This window comes from Crinia signifera, chromosome 2 (assembly GCF_055691185.1).
Source record: "Crinia signifera chromosome 2, ASM5569118v1, whole genome shotgun sequence".
NCBI classification, from domain to species: domain Eukaryota; kingdom Metazoa; phylum Chordata; class Amphibia; order Anura; family Myobatrachidae; genus Crinia; species Crinia signifera.
In genome coordinates, this window is record NC_139218.1 from 333,105,350 (window position 1) to 333,121,038 (window position 15,689).

Here is a 15,689-nt window from a genome sequence, read left to right on the forward strand (position 1 = left end):
GTGATGGGCTGCAAGCTTAAATGCATTGATCAATTCATGAACTAAAACCCCATTATTTATTTGATTAATTGTATACTAAGGTGAGTTAGTTCATTATGGAGAGTGTTGAGTCCCTGTATTTGTATATGTATATATATATATATATATATATATATATATATATATATAAGTGTCCAATAACAGGAGGCACACATATGAAGTAGAATAAACAACGATTGTATTTAGGGCAAGCATCCCCGTCATCAGGTTAGCAGCCCGTTACAAGGAGAAAACACTCCTTGTAACGGGCTGCTAACCTGATGATGGGGATGCTTCCCCGAAAGCGCTTGTATTGTGCTATGCCCTAAATACAATCGTTGTTTATTCTACTTCATCCGTGTGCCTCCTGTTATTGGACACTTGTATTTACTTATTGTGGAGTGCACCGGGCCGTTGTTATCAGCAAGATTGGGAGTGCCGGCAGAGTGCTGTATATATATATATATATATATATATATATATATATATATATATAAAAGAAGCTGTAGTCAGCGGCACTCAACTCCACTCCTGATGCTACGTACGGTAATGCTGAATGGCGGTGCCTTCCAAAACTTGGATGTTTTCCAATTAACAATTAACATATCATTTAAAAGATTTAATGAGATGAAATTTACAATCATTAGAAATCACTGTTAAAATTAACATATAATAGCTGGAATTTCCATATGAATGGACACTAATCTGCCAAGTATTCTTATAAATTGATGGTGGCATGAACTTCAAAATGAGAAGTTTTGTCACTACGGGCCTTATTCTAGTTCACTCTTTCTGACAAGATCCTTTCTTAAGGCCCCCATACACTAGCCGATTTTGGTCAGATTTCAGCCAGATCAGTCGGATCTGGCCGAAATCGGACCAAAATCGGCTAGTTTTGATGTCCCCTCAGATCCGATGCGCGGTCCCGTGCGCATCGGATCTGCGTCGGGTGGTCGGACCTGCTGCACGTCCGACCACCCGACTTGGGACCTAGTGGGGCGGCGGTGGAGGGAGCAGGGGGGGCTGGGGACGCTGCGGGGGACACGTCTGTGTCCCCCGCTGCTGGGGACGCTGCGGGGGACAGCGTCTGTGCGGCGAGAAGGTAGAGGGAGCAGGGGGGGCTGGAGACGCTGCGGGGGACACAGGCTGCATAGACCGGGCAGGGGGAGCCGGCCGGGAGCTGTCAGTAATGAAAAAAAAAAAGCCCATACAATGAATGGGCAGCCTGTGATTGGCTGCTGAGCGCTCTCTCAGCCAATTGCTGACTGGCTGAGAGAGCGCTCAGCCAATCACAGGCCGCCCATTCATTGTATGGGCTTTTTTTTTTAATTCATTACTGACAGCTCCCGGCCGGCTCCCCCTGCCCGGCTCTATGCAGCCTGTGTCCCCCGCAGCGTCTCCAGCCCCCCCTGCTCCCTCTACCTTCTCGCCGCACAGACGCTGTCCCCCGCAGCGTCCCCAGCAGCGGGGGACACAGACGTGTCCCCCGCAGCGTCTCCAGCCCCCCCTGCTCCCTCTACCTTCTCGCCGCACAGACGTGTCCCCCGCAGCGTCCCCAGCCCTCCTGCTCCCACCAGCTCCCACCTCTTAGCCCCCCCCCCCCCTGCTCCCCGGGTTTTTTACATGTGATAAATCGAGACGATTTATCACATGTAAAAAATGGCACATCAAGTGCCAATCTAATCAAGCTCCCCTGGGGAGCAGCCGGGGAAGCTCAGGGGGAAGTCGGGGGCGACTTGTCCTAAGGACAAGTCGCCCTAGTGTATGGGGGCCTTTAGACTGGCACAAAGAAGATGGGAACTAAAGAGGATAAAATACGGGTACTTATTTCCTAGCACGGTGCCCGCGATTTTGATTGTATAGATCAGGTCGGAAAAATCGCGTCGATCGCATCGCATGCCAACCAAACTGCATGCGATGCGATCGACCCGATTTTTACATTGGAATCGATTAAAATGGTCCCTGAGACCCGATTTTACATTGATTTCAATGTAAAAAGCCCCAAAACCCCCAATTTTAATAGAAACCCCCCCTCATGTTTTAAATACCCCCCCAATGTTAACTCCACCCCACTATTGACGCCAACCCGAAGCGTGGCGAGCGCAGCAAGCCCGTGAGGGGCGACGGTACGCGTCCTCCGACCTTTATATACCCCCACTATTCATGTCGGCGTGGCGTTGATCTTATAAAGTGTGGCGAGCCCGAAACTTCACAGGTATACGCGTCCCCTCGCTTCGGGCTCGGTGGCTTGCTGCGCTCGCCATACTTTATAAAGTCATCTCCACGCCGACGTGGATAGTGGGAGTATGAAAAGGTCGGAGGACGCGTACCGCCGCCCCTCGCGGGCTCGTTGCGCTCGCCACGCTTCGGGTTGACGTCAATAGTGGGGTGGCGTTAACAATGGGGGGGCATTAACCATACTTTATAACCATACTCAATGAGAAATTGGCCATATTGGCCTATTTCCCATTGTCCCATATGTAAAATCGCGTTATAATGGGCCGCGATGGACTCGATCAACGCGATTTTCTCTTTCACCGGCAAATTAGCAGGTGATTGACAGAAAATCGGGTCCATCGTGTTGATTGTATGCCTTAAGTACCTTAAGTACCTTACACTTAAGGAATACAATCAATTAGACGGGCGCCGTGCTAGGAAATAAGTACCAAAATACGTGATTGGTAGGAATGTACCTTATGCTGTCTGTATTATAGGCCACTATCCGCACCTGCTCCTATCGGAAGAAAGGAAATCCTAGAAACAATGGTTATCACCTATTACACAGGGGATCGGGGGCCTTAGGCACCAGGTATAACAAAGTATTAAAATCATCTATATGGGGATAACCCTATGGGAGAACCCCATCTCCTTATAGGCAGCATAATAGCGGTCTTATATGTCCTTTTATATTGTTTGTTGTTTAATTGCTTTGTATATTTTATATTATTTGTCGTATGATTAATTATCTATTTTTCATGAGTTAGGATTACATTTATAATTTCCTCCCCTATGGAGCACTTCACTAATTCAAGTATAAAAATAAATAAATAAATAATAATAAAAAAAAAAACCCTAGCACCACTTGGTAACCATTTGAGAGATAGAATATACAAACCTTTAGCGTGGCCCTTATCGGGGATCATCCTAGTGACTAAAATGACAAATTCTGAAGCGGGTTATATAGCGTATCCATAAAGATACAAAACCTTACTGGGCCTTGTTCACATGAGAATGTATATAGCCCTCCACCAGAAAAATTATTCTAGTATTTGTACCAATGTTTTTGTCATCAACACATACTTGTAACCATCTCTGATGTATTGACTACCTGATGCAACTGCATGAATGCTTCTTTTAATAATGTACATATGAAACTGAACTGAATCTTTTTGATTAATGTATATTTGCTTCAATAAAAAAATAAAAATAAATCCTTCTTAGATGGACAAAACCCTGTGCACTGCAGGTGGGGCAGATGTCACTTGTGCATAGAGACACCTGCAAAATAAAAATAAAAATTAGGAGAACTTACCAATACGCAGAGAGGACAGGCACCTCCGACACTCTGGTCTGCGTGCAGGCTCCTCGTGACACCACGTCTTTGCGCCTCTGCAGGAGAAGTGACTGACAGGGGGGGTGGGGCGTGGATTCCCGGAAATCGCATCGCATCGTATGCAGTATAACAGTACATGCGATGTAGTCCAAAAAGTACGTGCTGCACATACTTTTTGGACCATACAATATCGGACTCCCGGAAACGCACATCACGTCGCATCGCTTCCGCCTATAAACATGCTGCGATTATTGTACATGCCATGCGTTTTGTACTTTAAAAGTACAAAACGCATTCGATAATCGGTGGTGGACCTGCACCACCTCTCCTGTCGCGAATTTCGCAGCTCTGCGAGTCAACCAGAACGACCTTACTATTTGGGTGGGCTTTAGCACTGCCTGTGTGTGAGGTAAGTGCTTGATTTTTGGTGTAAAAAGGGAGAGAAAAGAGGGTTTATGTAGGTGATTGCTTTTTATTTTAAATTTTTACAATATGGTGTAAAGCATTAATAAAAGGTTTATAATTGGGATGTTCGTTTAATTGGTGTTTTTATTGTACACCTAATGGGGTCCCCTGTTGCGGGATTTTTTTCCAGAGCCGTGTCACCCTTAGGAGATCCCCGACAGGGGTTCAGGTAACCCCTTAGGGGTTGCTTTGACCTCCGTAGGTCCCTTGGTTGGATCTACGGTCTCCCTGGGTGATGTGCAAAGAAAATTTTTGTCAGGTTTGTGGTTCAGAAAGGAGCCTGTGTGAGTTCAGAGAACTCCTTTATAATCTTATAGGCTCTATGTCCTTTCTCTCCTCCCAGTCTCCACTGGGTTGTGGTTCGGGTATTTTAGGTGTAGCTTGTAGCAAAAAGTTGGAGAGAGCCTGCGTAGGCTTCAGGCGATCTGGTAGACCCCTTTACAATCTCATAGGTGTATCCCTATGTGCTCTCCTCCTCAGGTTGTGTCTCAGTACTGTATGCGTCTCAGCCTGCGACATAAGTGCAGTGTCAGTCTTTGGGTTCACACTCACGCTTTGCTGGGCTGTTTCTCTGTGTTGTACCTTGACCACCAGTGCTCGTTTCTAGGGGAGCTGCGAAGTCCCTGCGGCCGGAGCTTCTGCGCCGTGGTCCTCAGGTCTCCCGGCGCACGCCTGCTGATGACATCACCCGGTACTCTGAGCTCCATGTCCGGCTGTATATGTTGTGGACCTTCTTCCTGTTGGTGCAGGAGAGGTCTGACTACGCGTTTCGGCTTTAGCTAACCGTTTTCATCCTTGAATTGCCGGACCCCCGTTCCCACTGTTAAAGGGAAATTCCCGGTTGAAGCAGTTCTACCTGGTAATTTGCCATTTAACACTGTTTTCTTTGCAGTGTCACTGGGTCAACCTGTGTCGGCATACCCGGGTCTCCAACCCGAGTAAAAAGCAGGGTTGGAGACCCGGGAGTTTTGACATGAGTTGAACCGTTCACACTGAAAAAAACGTGCGTTAAAAGGCAAATTACCGGGTTGACATGCTTGACCCAGGAATTTGTCTAGCAGTGAGAAAGGCGGATTACTTGTTTCTCTACTTTAGTAGCATTTTACAGATTTACACCTCTAACAATGGAATCTCCAAAGAGAAGTGCAGTCCTTTTTGGTGGTGTCATTTTCATGGTCCTATGTAGAAGTCCCCATATCTTCTAGAGATGAGCGGGTTCGGATCCTAGAGATCCGACCCCCTCCGAACTTACCTGATCCGAGGATGGATCTGAGGAGTTCGCCGGTTCCCGCCATCTTTCTGAGTCCAAATCGAGGCTAAAAAAACATCATCCCGCGTCGGATTCTCGCAAGACCTGGGGATATATAGTTGCCGGCGGTCGGCGCCATTTTCAAACAGGCTGGTGATTTTTTGTCTGCTGAGGGGTGTGAGGGGGAAACCTGCTGGGGGGGGGGATGATTAATGCATAGAGGGGGCTGCATTATTTTAATGTAAAAAAAAATCAAAGAAAAAAAAGTTTTTTTTAATTACTGCTGCCAGTGCCCAGTATAAGTCCAGGGATGCTGTATCAGTCCAAAGGTGCCCGCATGTGTACTGTATCCATCCAGGGGTGCCCACATGTGTGCTGTATTTGTCCAGGGGTGCCCACATGTGTGCATATCAGTCCAGGGGTGCCTGCATGTGTACCGTATCCATCCAGGGGTACCCACATGTGTGCTGTATTTGTCCAGGGGTGCCCACATTTGTGCTGTATCAGTCCAGGGGTGCCCGCATGTGTACTGTATCCATCCAGGGGTGCCCCCATGTGTCCCGTATCAGACCAGGGGGGCTGCCCTTTTTTTAAATGAAAATAAAAATAAGGTTTTTTTTTTTTTTACTGCAAGGGCTATTAAATACGCTGTAGTCCAGGGGTGAGCCAAGAGTGCTGTATAATTCATGGGGTGTTGCTAAGTCTGCCATATAATTCCAGGTGTGCTGCTCTTTTTTATAATTAAAAGAGTACACATTTTTATTTTTACTGCAGGAATTTGTCTGCCGAATAATTCCATGCCTGCCGCCATGTGTGCCATATCAGTCCAGGGGTGCTGCCATCTGTGCCGTATAATTCCATGTGTACCATATCAGTCCAGGGGTGCTGCCATCTGTGCTGTATAATTCCATGTGTGCTGTGTCAGGTCAGGGATGCCCACATGTGTGATGCATAATTCCTGGGGTGAGCCAAGTATGTCATATAATTCATGGGTTGCGGCAAAGTCTGCTGAATAATTCATGGGGTGCTGCTAAGTGTGCCCTCACAGTCCATGGGTGATGCTAAGTGTTCCGTATCAGTCCAGGGGTGAGCCAAGTGTGCTGTATAATTTTAGGGGTGATGCTAAGCAGCGGTGTAGCTAGGTGCCACGGTGCCCGGAGAAAGGGCATGTCCCCCCCCCCCCCCGATTTGTAGTAGGCGGGGCTCTTGAGTGGCAAAAAGGGGACGCCGCCTAACATAATGCCCATTGCACATAAAGCCACATGCTGTATTGCCAATTACACATAAGGTCACACTTGATGCCCATTACATACTATACAGGTCGAGTATCCCGTATCCGAATATCCGTTATCCGAATTATTCCGAAAACCATACATTCCAGGAAGTGAATACATTTTTTTTTTTTTTATAAAAACTCACTGGGGACATATGTAACAGCACTACTGAGGACATGACATGTAACTGGCACTATATATGTACAATAAAATGATTGCTTGCCATTCAAATTCAGTATCTGAGATAGTACACAAAATGTTTTGAAACCTTGTTTTTTGAACAAATAAAATATATTTGTGTGTATTTTATGTGGTAATAAAATATATATGTGCGTATTTTATGTGTTTATACAGCATAAATGCAAGATACTTCAAAAAACATCATTGAAATATTAAAATATTCCGAAATACGGAATAATCCGTTATCCAAAATTCTCCTGGTCCCGAGCATTTTGGATAAGGGATACTCAACCTGTATAACAAACAGTAATGCCTATTAAATGTCACACAGACATTACATAGTATACCACATGCCATATTGCTCATTATACATTTTGCCACACACCATAATGCCTATTACACGATGCGCCTCACACTGTGATGCCAATTACACGTTGCGCCTTACACCTTGATGCTCATTACACATTATGCCTCACACCGTGATGCCCATTAGATGTTGCGCCTCACACCGTAATGCCCATTACACATTACGCCTCAGACCATGATGCCCATTATACAACACATGGTTATGCCCATTACATAGTATGCCACACACTGTGGTGCCCATTACACATTATTAAACATTATTTGACACACATGATTTCTATTCACATTATTTGACACACTGTGATGCCCATTACATATTATACGGCACAGGACAGACAGGGGGGGGGGGGGGGGGGGAGGCAAAGATGGACAGATAGAACAACATTAATAGAAAGATGGACGAGGGGAGGGGGAGCACAGATGGATGGATCAAGGGGAGCATAGACAGATTGGGACAAAGTACCATGTTGGGGGACAGACTGACAGATGGATGGAGGGGCAGCATAGACAGAGGGAAGAGTTGGGGGGGCAAAGACAAACTGACAAACAGATGCTGGGATGCTCACCATTACTTTCTCTCCTTCATCACACAATGGCAGCGGCTCCTCCTCTCTGTGCGGAGCATTTATGTCCAGCAAAGGAATCAGCAGTGGGTCCTCTCCCTCTTCTCCCCCCTTCATGATGCAGCTCTGGGCTGCGGCTAGTCCCCCCACCCCACCCCACAGCGGCTCGATGACAGGAGTGCAACAGCGATTCCTGTACTCCCACCATGACACCGGCAGGCAGGGAAGCGCGGAGTCAAGGTAAAAACCAGTGCACTGGCTGCAATCATGGTGGGGGGCCTGGCTGCAATCATGCGGGGGGTGCAACCCCGGCACCCCCCGTGCGCACGCCTATGTGCTGGGAGACGTGCAATGCTATTTAAAATTCACATCTCCCGCTGGACCGCGCTGGCCAATAGGCGCTCGCGGTCCAGCAGCCCCCAGTTGATTGGCTGCTGGACCGCAAGCGCCTATTGGCTAGCGCGGTCCAGCGGAAGACGTGAATTTTAAATAGCACCGCGTCTCCCGGACACAGCGGGGAGCCGGGAGCTAGCGGGGCAGATGGCGCGGCAGAGAGCGCGCAGGGGAGCGGGCGAGCTGGCGGTGCCGGCACAGCTCCGGCGCCATGATAGCCTCCAGCGCCCGGAGCTGGTGCTCCACCGGCACCACCCTCGCTACGCCTCTGATGCTAAGTTTGCTGTATCAATCCAGGGGTGCTGCCATTTTTTTAATTAAAAGAATAACTTTAATTTATTAAAAGAATAACTTATTTTTACTGCAGGAGTGTCACTATGTGTGCCGTATAATTCCATGTCTGCTGTGTCAGTCCAGGGGTTCCGCCATCTGTGCCGTATAATACCACGTGTGCTGTCATGTGTGCTGTATTATAATTCCTGGGGTAAGCCAAGTCTGCCGTATAATTCATGGGGTGCTGCCAAGTGTGCTGTATTAGTCCAGGGGTGATGCGAAGTGTGCCATATCAGTCCAGGGGTGATGCTAAGTGTGCCATATCAGTCTACTGTTTGTGCCGCACACTTGTGTGGCTTATCATAGTTATCCTACTACTTCTGTGCAACCTTTTGGCCTAAAAACAATATTGTGAGGTGTTCAGAATAGACTGGAAATGAGTGTATATGAATGCTATTGAGGTTAATAATAACGTAGGAGAAAAAAAAAACACCTAAATTCTGTGATTTTAATGTTTTTTTATGGTTAAAAAAAAAAAAAAATCAGAAACCCAAAACGTTGAAGGGGTGTTTTGGCAAAACCCAGTAGAACCCAAAACCTGAAGGTAATCAGAACCCAAAATCCAAAATGCGAAAAGTGTCCGGTGCACATCCCTAATATCTTCCTGTACTGTATTGCCTGTGTTAGTCCTACATTCCAGCCCAGCAAGAGCAGCATTGGGATCAGCTGCTTGTTCTGCCAAAATCACACCGTGTGTACACCCCTTAAGCCAGAGTGTTAGTAACAGATGGGGCCCGCTCCCTTGAAACCAGGGGGAAGGCTGATGACAGCTTAGGGCAGATGAGTGGCAATGCCAGAAATTATCCACTTCGAGAAAAAAAAAGAAACCCAAATAATCTATTGGGCTGGATGCCTCGCCCCTAAAGGGCACAACGTTGCAGACTGCAGTCTGATCAGCATATTGGTTGATCAGGCCCTGCTCCTCCTATGCTGCCAGCCAGCGCATCGAGGACCGGTATCCCCCTATGCAGCATAGCTGCACAGACATTTCCTAGAACGTGGTCTCACCATGTCTCATCTCACTGGCCACGCCTCCAACCATTACCTGAACCCATGTACTATACAGTATATATAACCAAAATGTCCATTCAGTAAATAGAAAATGTGAAAAACACCTTCAATTAAAAATGTAATCATAATTAAGTGTAATAATAATAATTAATATGTAATAAATATGAAAGACAATAATGAAAAAAATCTAAATCAATATTACATATTATATGCATCTTATGTTCTGTAGAACACATAGTTTGTTGGTAAGAAAATAATAAGAATAAGTAGCTGGCATGAATGGTATTGTCACGGACGGCCGCGGCGGGACACGGGAGGTCCGGTACTCACCCCTCCGTGCCCGCTGCCACCTGTCCGTGCATCTGCTGGTGTCTGGGCAGCATGCTGGTTCCGGGTCTGGGGCTGCTGGTAAGCGCTGCATGTGGGGGCGGGATCCCGGTGGTCATGGGGGAGTTGTGACTGAGGCGGCGTCGGAAGGCCGGCACCGCCATCTTGAAAATGGGCAAAAGGCAGATTGGCCAGCCAGGATAAGTTTTCAGCCTCCCTGTACTGTCTAGCCAATGGCAGCCGCCCACTATGTATTTAGGGGACCTGCCCTGTGTCAGTGCAAAGGTCTTTCTTGCTATATGCAGTTGGAGACTTCTGGCTCACTCCAGGCCACTGTTGCTTCACAGTTCAGTCCGCCCTGCTAACTGACCCAAGGAACGCTGATTCCTTTCGCAGTCATTTCCATTATTTCCAGATCGTGGATACAGTACCGCCTGCCTGGGGACTTGCTTTACGTTGCTCCTGTGTCCGCCAGTCCTGACCGCTTGGGCTCTTCTGGATACCCAGAAACTTTTTCAACCACAGTCTTTCCCATAACTCATTGGACCATTACCCACGTCTTTCCCGTGCCTGATTACCGGAACAAGTTACTCTCCTATCTACTCCATTCATTCGCCATAACGGTCTCATCTTACCACCAAAGCCTTTATTTCTGTGTCCAGATATCTCCTCCATTACCGCTGGTCACCCCGTTACTTACTGCAAGGACTTGTTGCATCCCTATTTTTCCCAAGACATTTCCTCAAAGACGTTATTTGAGATTTCTTTGTTTCAGCCTTATATCAAAGCCGTGATTTGAATAAGTGATTTGTTTTCCATTTATGAAACCTTCTATAATAAAACCAGCTCGTTTTAATCCTACTACCTCTGGTCCTAAAGTAGTTCCTGAGCACCACACGAACCCACCCAGTCCTCCGGCCGTGACAGGTATATTATTTAGATTGCATGACCAAGACAGATGGACAGGCTGCATGGCTAGCAGTTCACAACAGACTTGGCCATGCCCCCACTGTGTTGAAAATGGGGCATGACTGGACTGCCGCAATCATAGGCCAATCCCCCTTACCGATAGACGACCCTGACTAGTTTTACAAAAGTCTGGGGCTAGGCTTATAACAAGTGTGAAGCCTTATGCTGAGTCCCAGGTGCACCACGATGCCTGATACACACATCACTGCAGATCTCTGAGGGAACCAGCCAGCATATATATTACATTCATCATACCAAATGTGTTAAGAGGTTCACCCCTGAGCTATGGGCCTTATTCTAGTTCACTCTTTCTGACAAAATCCTTCTTAGATGGACAAAACCATGTGCACTGCAGGGGGGCAGATGTAAAATGTGCAGAGATAATTAGATCTGGGTGAGTTATTTTGTTTCTGTGCAGGGTAAATACTGGCTGCTTTATTTTTACACTGCAATATAGATTGAAGTAAAACCCCACCCAAATCTAATTCTTTCTGCACAAGTTACATCTGCCCACCTGCAGTGCACATGCTTTTGTCCATCTAAGAAGGATTTTGTCAGAAAGAGTGAACCAGAATAAGGCCCTATGTGATCTGCACATGCTGGGACAATGTTTACATGCACTCACACCTTTGAATAATTGTGACCATACTGTATGTGAATGAGCAGGTGCAGGGAGCTGGACTGCCAGTGGATCCTGCCAATAATCCTGTGATCCAGTCCAACTGCGGACACATACTGTACATTATAAAAGATTTACCAACATTGACAATTTTCTCATGACAGTCCTGATATCTGAAGGTAAGGGGCATGGAATTCTAGAAATGGGTCTTAAAGAAGCATGACTGATTTCTTATATTGACAAATGTAGGGCCCTATGTATGTACATTTGTACATTACTATTCCCAGCATTGAGATTTATTTTTCGACCAACCCATTAATAATGTGATGCAGCGACAGAGCTTCTGTTAAGACACAATGACTACTCTGAATGAAAAATATTTAATTGTTTGCAACAGTTATTGCGGCGGCAAAAGAAAAATGTTTGGGTTCTGTCTCTTTTTTGTGTACTAGTTAAGGAGCAGTTGCTACTCACACAGGACCCTGAGGCATTGGAACTGGGGGCCCCCATACATGACTGAGGTGCGGGTGAGCACTTATCTCCACATCCCCATGGGCGGCTTTACCTTTCCAAGCAGTCTGTTGCCATAGGGTGTTGTTCTATCTTTTGTCTTAGCCGGGTCTGTCTCTCTTTACTGATATATTACTGGGAGGAGAAGTGGCTGTGATCCCATGATGTCCCAACAGGCTCAGCATGGCCACGCTTCCTACCAAATATACCGTATTTGCCGGCGTATAAGACAACTTTTTTCCCCTGAAAAACATGCCTCCATATGGGACGGTCGTCTTATACGCCGGGTACAGGATGCGCTGGGTTAATGGAGGGGAGCTGGGCGCGGGGATCAGCTGTATGATCCCCGCACCCACAGTACAGGTGCAGTGGGGATGGAAGCGGTGGCGAACGGAGCGGTGCTTTGAATCTGGCGCTGCTGCGGCCGCCAATCCAAAGTGCCGCTCGCGGCGGTTTGAATCTCCCGCCATTCGGGAGCCAATCAGGGCTCCCGAGTCGGGAGCCAATGGCAGACGGCTGCGGCCAACCAATCAGCACTTGCCGCGCCGTACTAGGCCCCGCCCCCGGCGTCTGACGTCAGATGCCGCCGGGAGGGCGAGGAAGGAAGTCCCCCGGCTGAGGAGCAAGAGGATGCCAAAGCCGCCGGAGAACGGTGCAGAAGAGCTCCTGCGGCCACTGAAGAGGCCAGAAGACGCCTGGATCCAGAAAGAAGATCTCCGGTGCCTTCTGAATGAAGAGGAGAAGCAGCGCCACTGCTGGCCAGGACAGGCCAGCGGCAGAAGAAAGAGGGCGACCGGATCCGGAGAGGCCAGCAGGGGTGGAAAGCAGAAGAGCTGACGAAGCTCCCCCCTGCGGCCTCTCCCAACAGCAGGTAGGCGGCCCCAGGCCAAATACCCCTCCCTAGACCACCGGGTGATCGGGCACTAGGCCTGTGGATACAGATCAGGCCCCTCCGGCCTGTGGGCATGATAGTCGTGGGCATTTCATTGTTGGGCCCTCCAGGCCCTTTTTGTATTTAGCTGGGCCCTCCTGGGGCACTCCTATTGTTGAGGGGTCGTCTTATATGCCCGGTCGCCTTATACACCGGCAAATACGGTAAGTAATTTTAAAAGAATCCTCTCAGATGTAGCAGTACACCCACGCTACTAGGTACCACGTTCACAATCTCTTTTCACAATCTCTACATATATGGAACTAGACACACCCTTAGGGTGGAGCATGACACACCCCCTCAATGGTGAGCTGTGGAAAATTCTGCTACCAACTGTAATCTCCCTGAAACTAGTTTTCAAAAGTATGCAAGTATGCACCACAGAGGTGAGGAGTGGCCTTAGGCTTTTAAATAGAATTTACACTGTGAATATACATAATCTCACTGTGGCTGTGAGGGATTGGGTGAAACCAGGTGCATTAGGGTTCAGTACACTTTGTGGATAAATATCATGTTTACATTCGGCATTGACCGTATCTATGCATCATAATGACAATGATAAAATGTCAAATTAATTAAAATGTCTAAAAAAACATTCATGGTGGTCTAGCGTTGACTTACCTGGTTCAGGATCTTGACCCAACTAGTCTACCTTATATGTACATGTGCACACTAGGGTTAATTGTCAGAAGCCAATTAGCCAACCTGTATGCAATATACGGCCGGTAATTAGTGGGATACGGCCGCTAATTGACAGTAAAATATGCCTGGAAAATGAAGTGTATTTGGCAAAAGCCTGCACATGCATCAGCCAGATTCGTGCAGACCGCAGTGTAAAAAAAATAAAATGAAAAAAATAATAATTAATAAAAATAAAATAAAAAAAGCCGGCATGGGGTCCTCCCCCATGGCCATAACCAGCCCCAGGCTCAAAGCCAGTTCTGGTTTTATAAAATCAAGGAACAAACTAATTAGGGGTCCACTGGATTTTTAAAACCAGCACCAGGCTCAAGGGCCAATCCTGTCCCCCCCCCCCCCCCCTCCAGAATTAACCTGGGTTGTCTCCAGTGCCCCTGGGTGGTGGCACCAGGCTGATGTGTTGTAAAAAACAGAATAAACTATTGTGTATTGCTGTGGAACTATGAGTCCCAGCAAGCCTGCACTGCATACAGGGACTATGGCCGCTAAAAATGAATACGGCAGAATACGACTGCCTATGCTATTGGCCAAATACAAATCTGTAAATACGGCATATTAGTAAATCTGCCCTATTTACGAATCGTATTTTGGCAATAATACGGCCGTTGGCAGTCATATTGATTTGTATTAAGATTATGAATGACTGAGTCGTATTTGTATTCTTAGTAAATCTCCCCCTCTGAGTGTGTTTCTTGGCACTGCCAATAAACGGACAGTTTCCACCCCCAGACGCAGGGTCGGATTTGTGCTTAGGCCCGTGAGGCACCGGCCTCAGTGCGGCACCAATTAAGGGCGGCAGGCAGGCTGACATTCTGTTAAATGGCACAGCGGGTGGGCAGCGGCGAGTGACGAGCGCCACCGCCGCAGACATGAATTATCATATGTCGGCAGCAGCGCCGCTCGTCACCCGCCACTGCCCACCCGCTCTGCCATGAACATTACATCACCACTTAGTGGCTGGGTCCGACGCTCCCCCTGCGCATCCGGAAATGGCTCAGGCTCACTGCTGCCGGCTCCCGCCCATTGGCTACTCTACACACACACAGTCTATTGGCTGTTGTGTATCCAGCAGCTGAGCTGAGCGGTGCGCAGATCCTCCCTGCGCTCAGTCAGTCACAGTGTGTGAGCCGGAGAGAGACTGACAGAGACACTGTGCTAATCACTGTACTAATAAGTGTCTCCCTCCGAGTCCTCCGTATAGTGAGCAGTCCAGAGTGCTTAAAAAAATATTAAGGTGGGCTAGTTAAATTTTTATGAAATATATAAATAACAATGCATATACATATATGATTACATTAAATTAGGGGGAGGGGGGGACACAAAAATGTTGTGCCTAGGGGCGGCCTGGCCCCTAAATTCGCCCCTGCCCAGACGCCTACTTCCTGTCAATCGCCGTGCAAATAGAAAAAGTATGTACTCGTGCGCATGCGTACTACAGGCCGTACGGTATGTATTGATAATCCATTGCTGTGGAAATTCACAGCCGTGCAGTCAGGTCTGAATTGCCCCATCATTCCAGTCATTCTTTTAAACAGATTATAAAATGATGTTTATTTCACAATTATATTATATTTTCATACCCTCCAACAGTACCGAATTTGCCGGTACAGTACCGTTTTTTTACGGTCTGTACCGGCAAATTAAACATGTACCGAATGTACCGAATTCAGAGCCGGGCAGCGCACAGACAGCAGTTAGCTGTCTGTGCGCTGCCCGGCTGGATTTAGTTTCTGCCCTCTGCTTACCTAAAGCGGCGGCAGCAGCAGCATAGTCTCTGCCGCGTAATTCAAGGCCCAGCCCAGGGCAGGCTCTTTCTCCCTAGGCTCAGGCTGGAGTCAGTGGACAGCCGCGAGCCAATAGGAGGTCGCGGTCTAGCAGCCGCTCATGATTGGCTGTCTGACCGCGACCTCCTATTGGCTCGCGGCCGCGGCGCCCAGCGGGAGAATTTAAAATAGTGAGGGTCAGGGACGAGGATGTTGCCGCTGCTTACACTATACAGCCGGGCAGCGCGCACAGCCTGCTCTCTCTGCCCGGCTATCATTTTATTCAATTGTGTGTGTCCGGCGGCTCCCCCTTGACAACGAGCAAAACCCCCCCCTTGACAAGAGCATTTTCTCCCCCCCTTGACAACGAGCAATTCCTCCCCTTGACAACAGCATTTTCTCCACCACCCCCCCCCCCCCCCTTGGCAACGAGCAAGTCCCCCACCCTTTGCAATCTGCATTATAG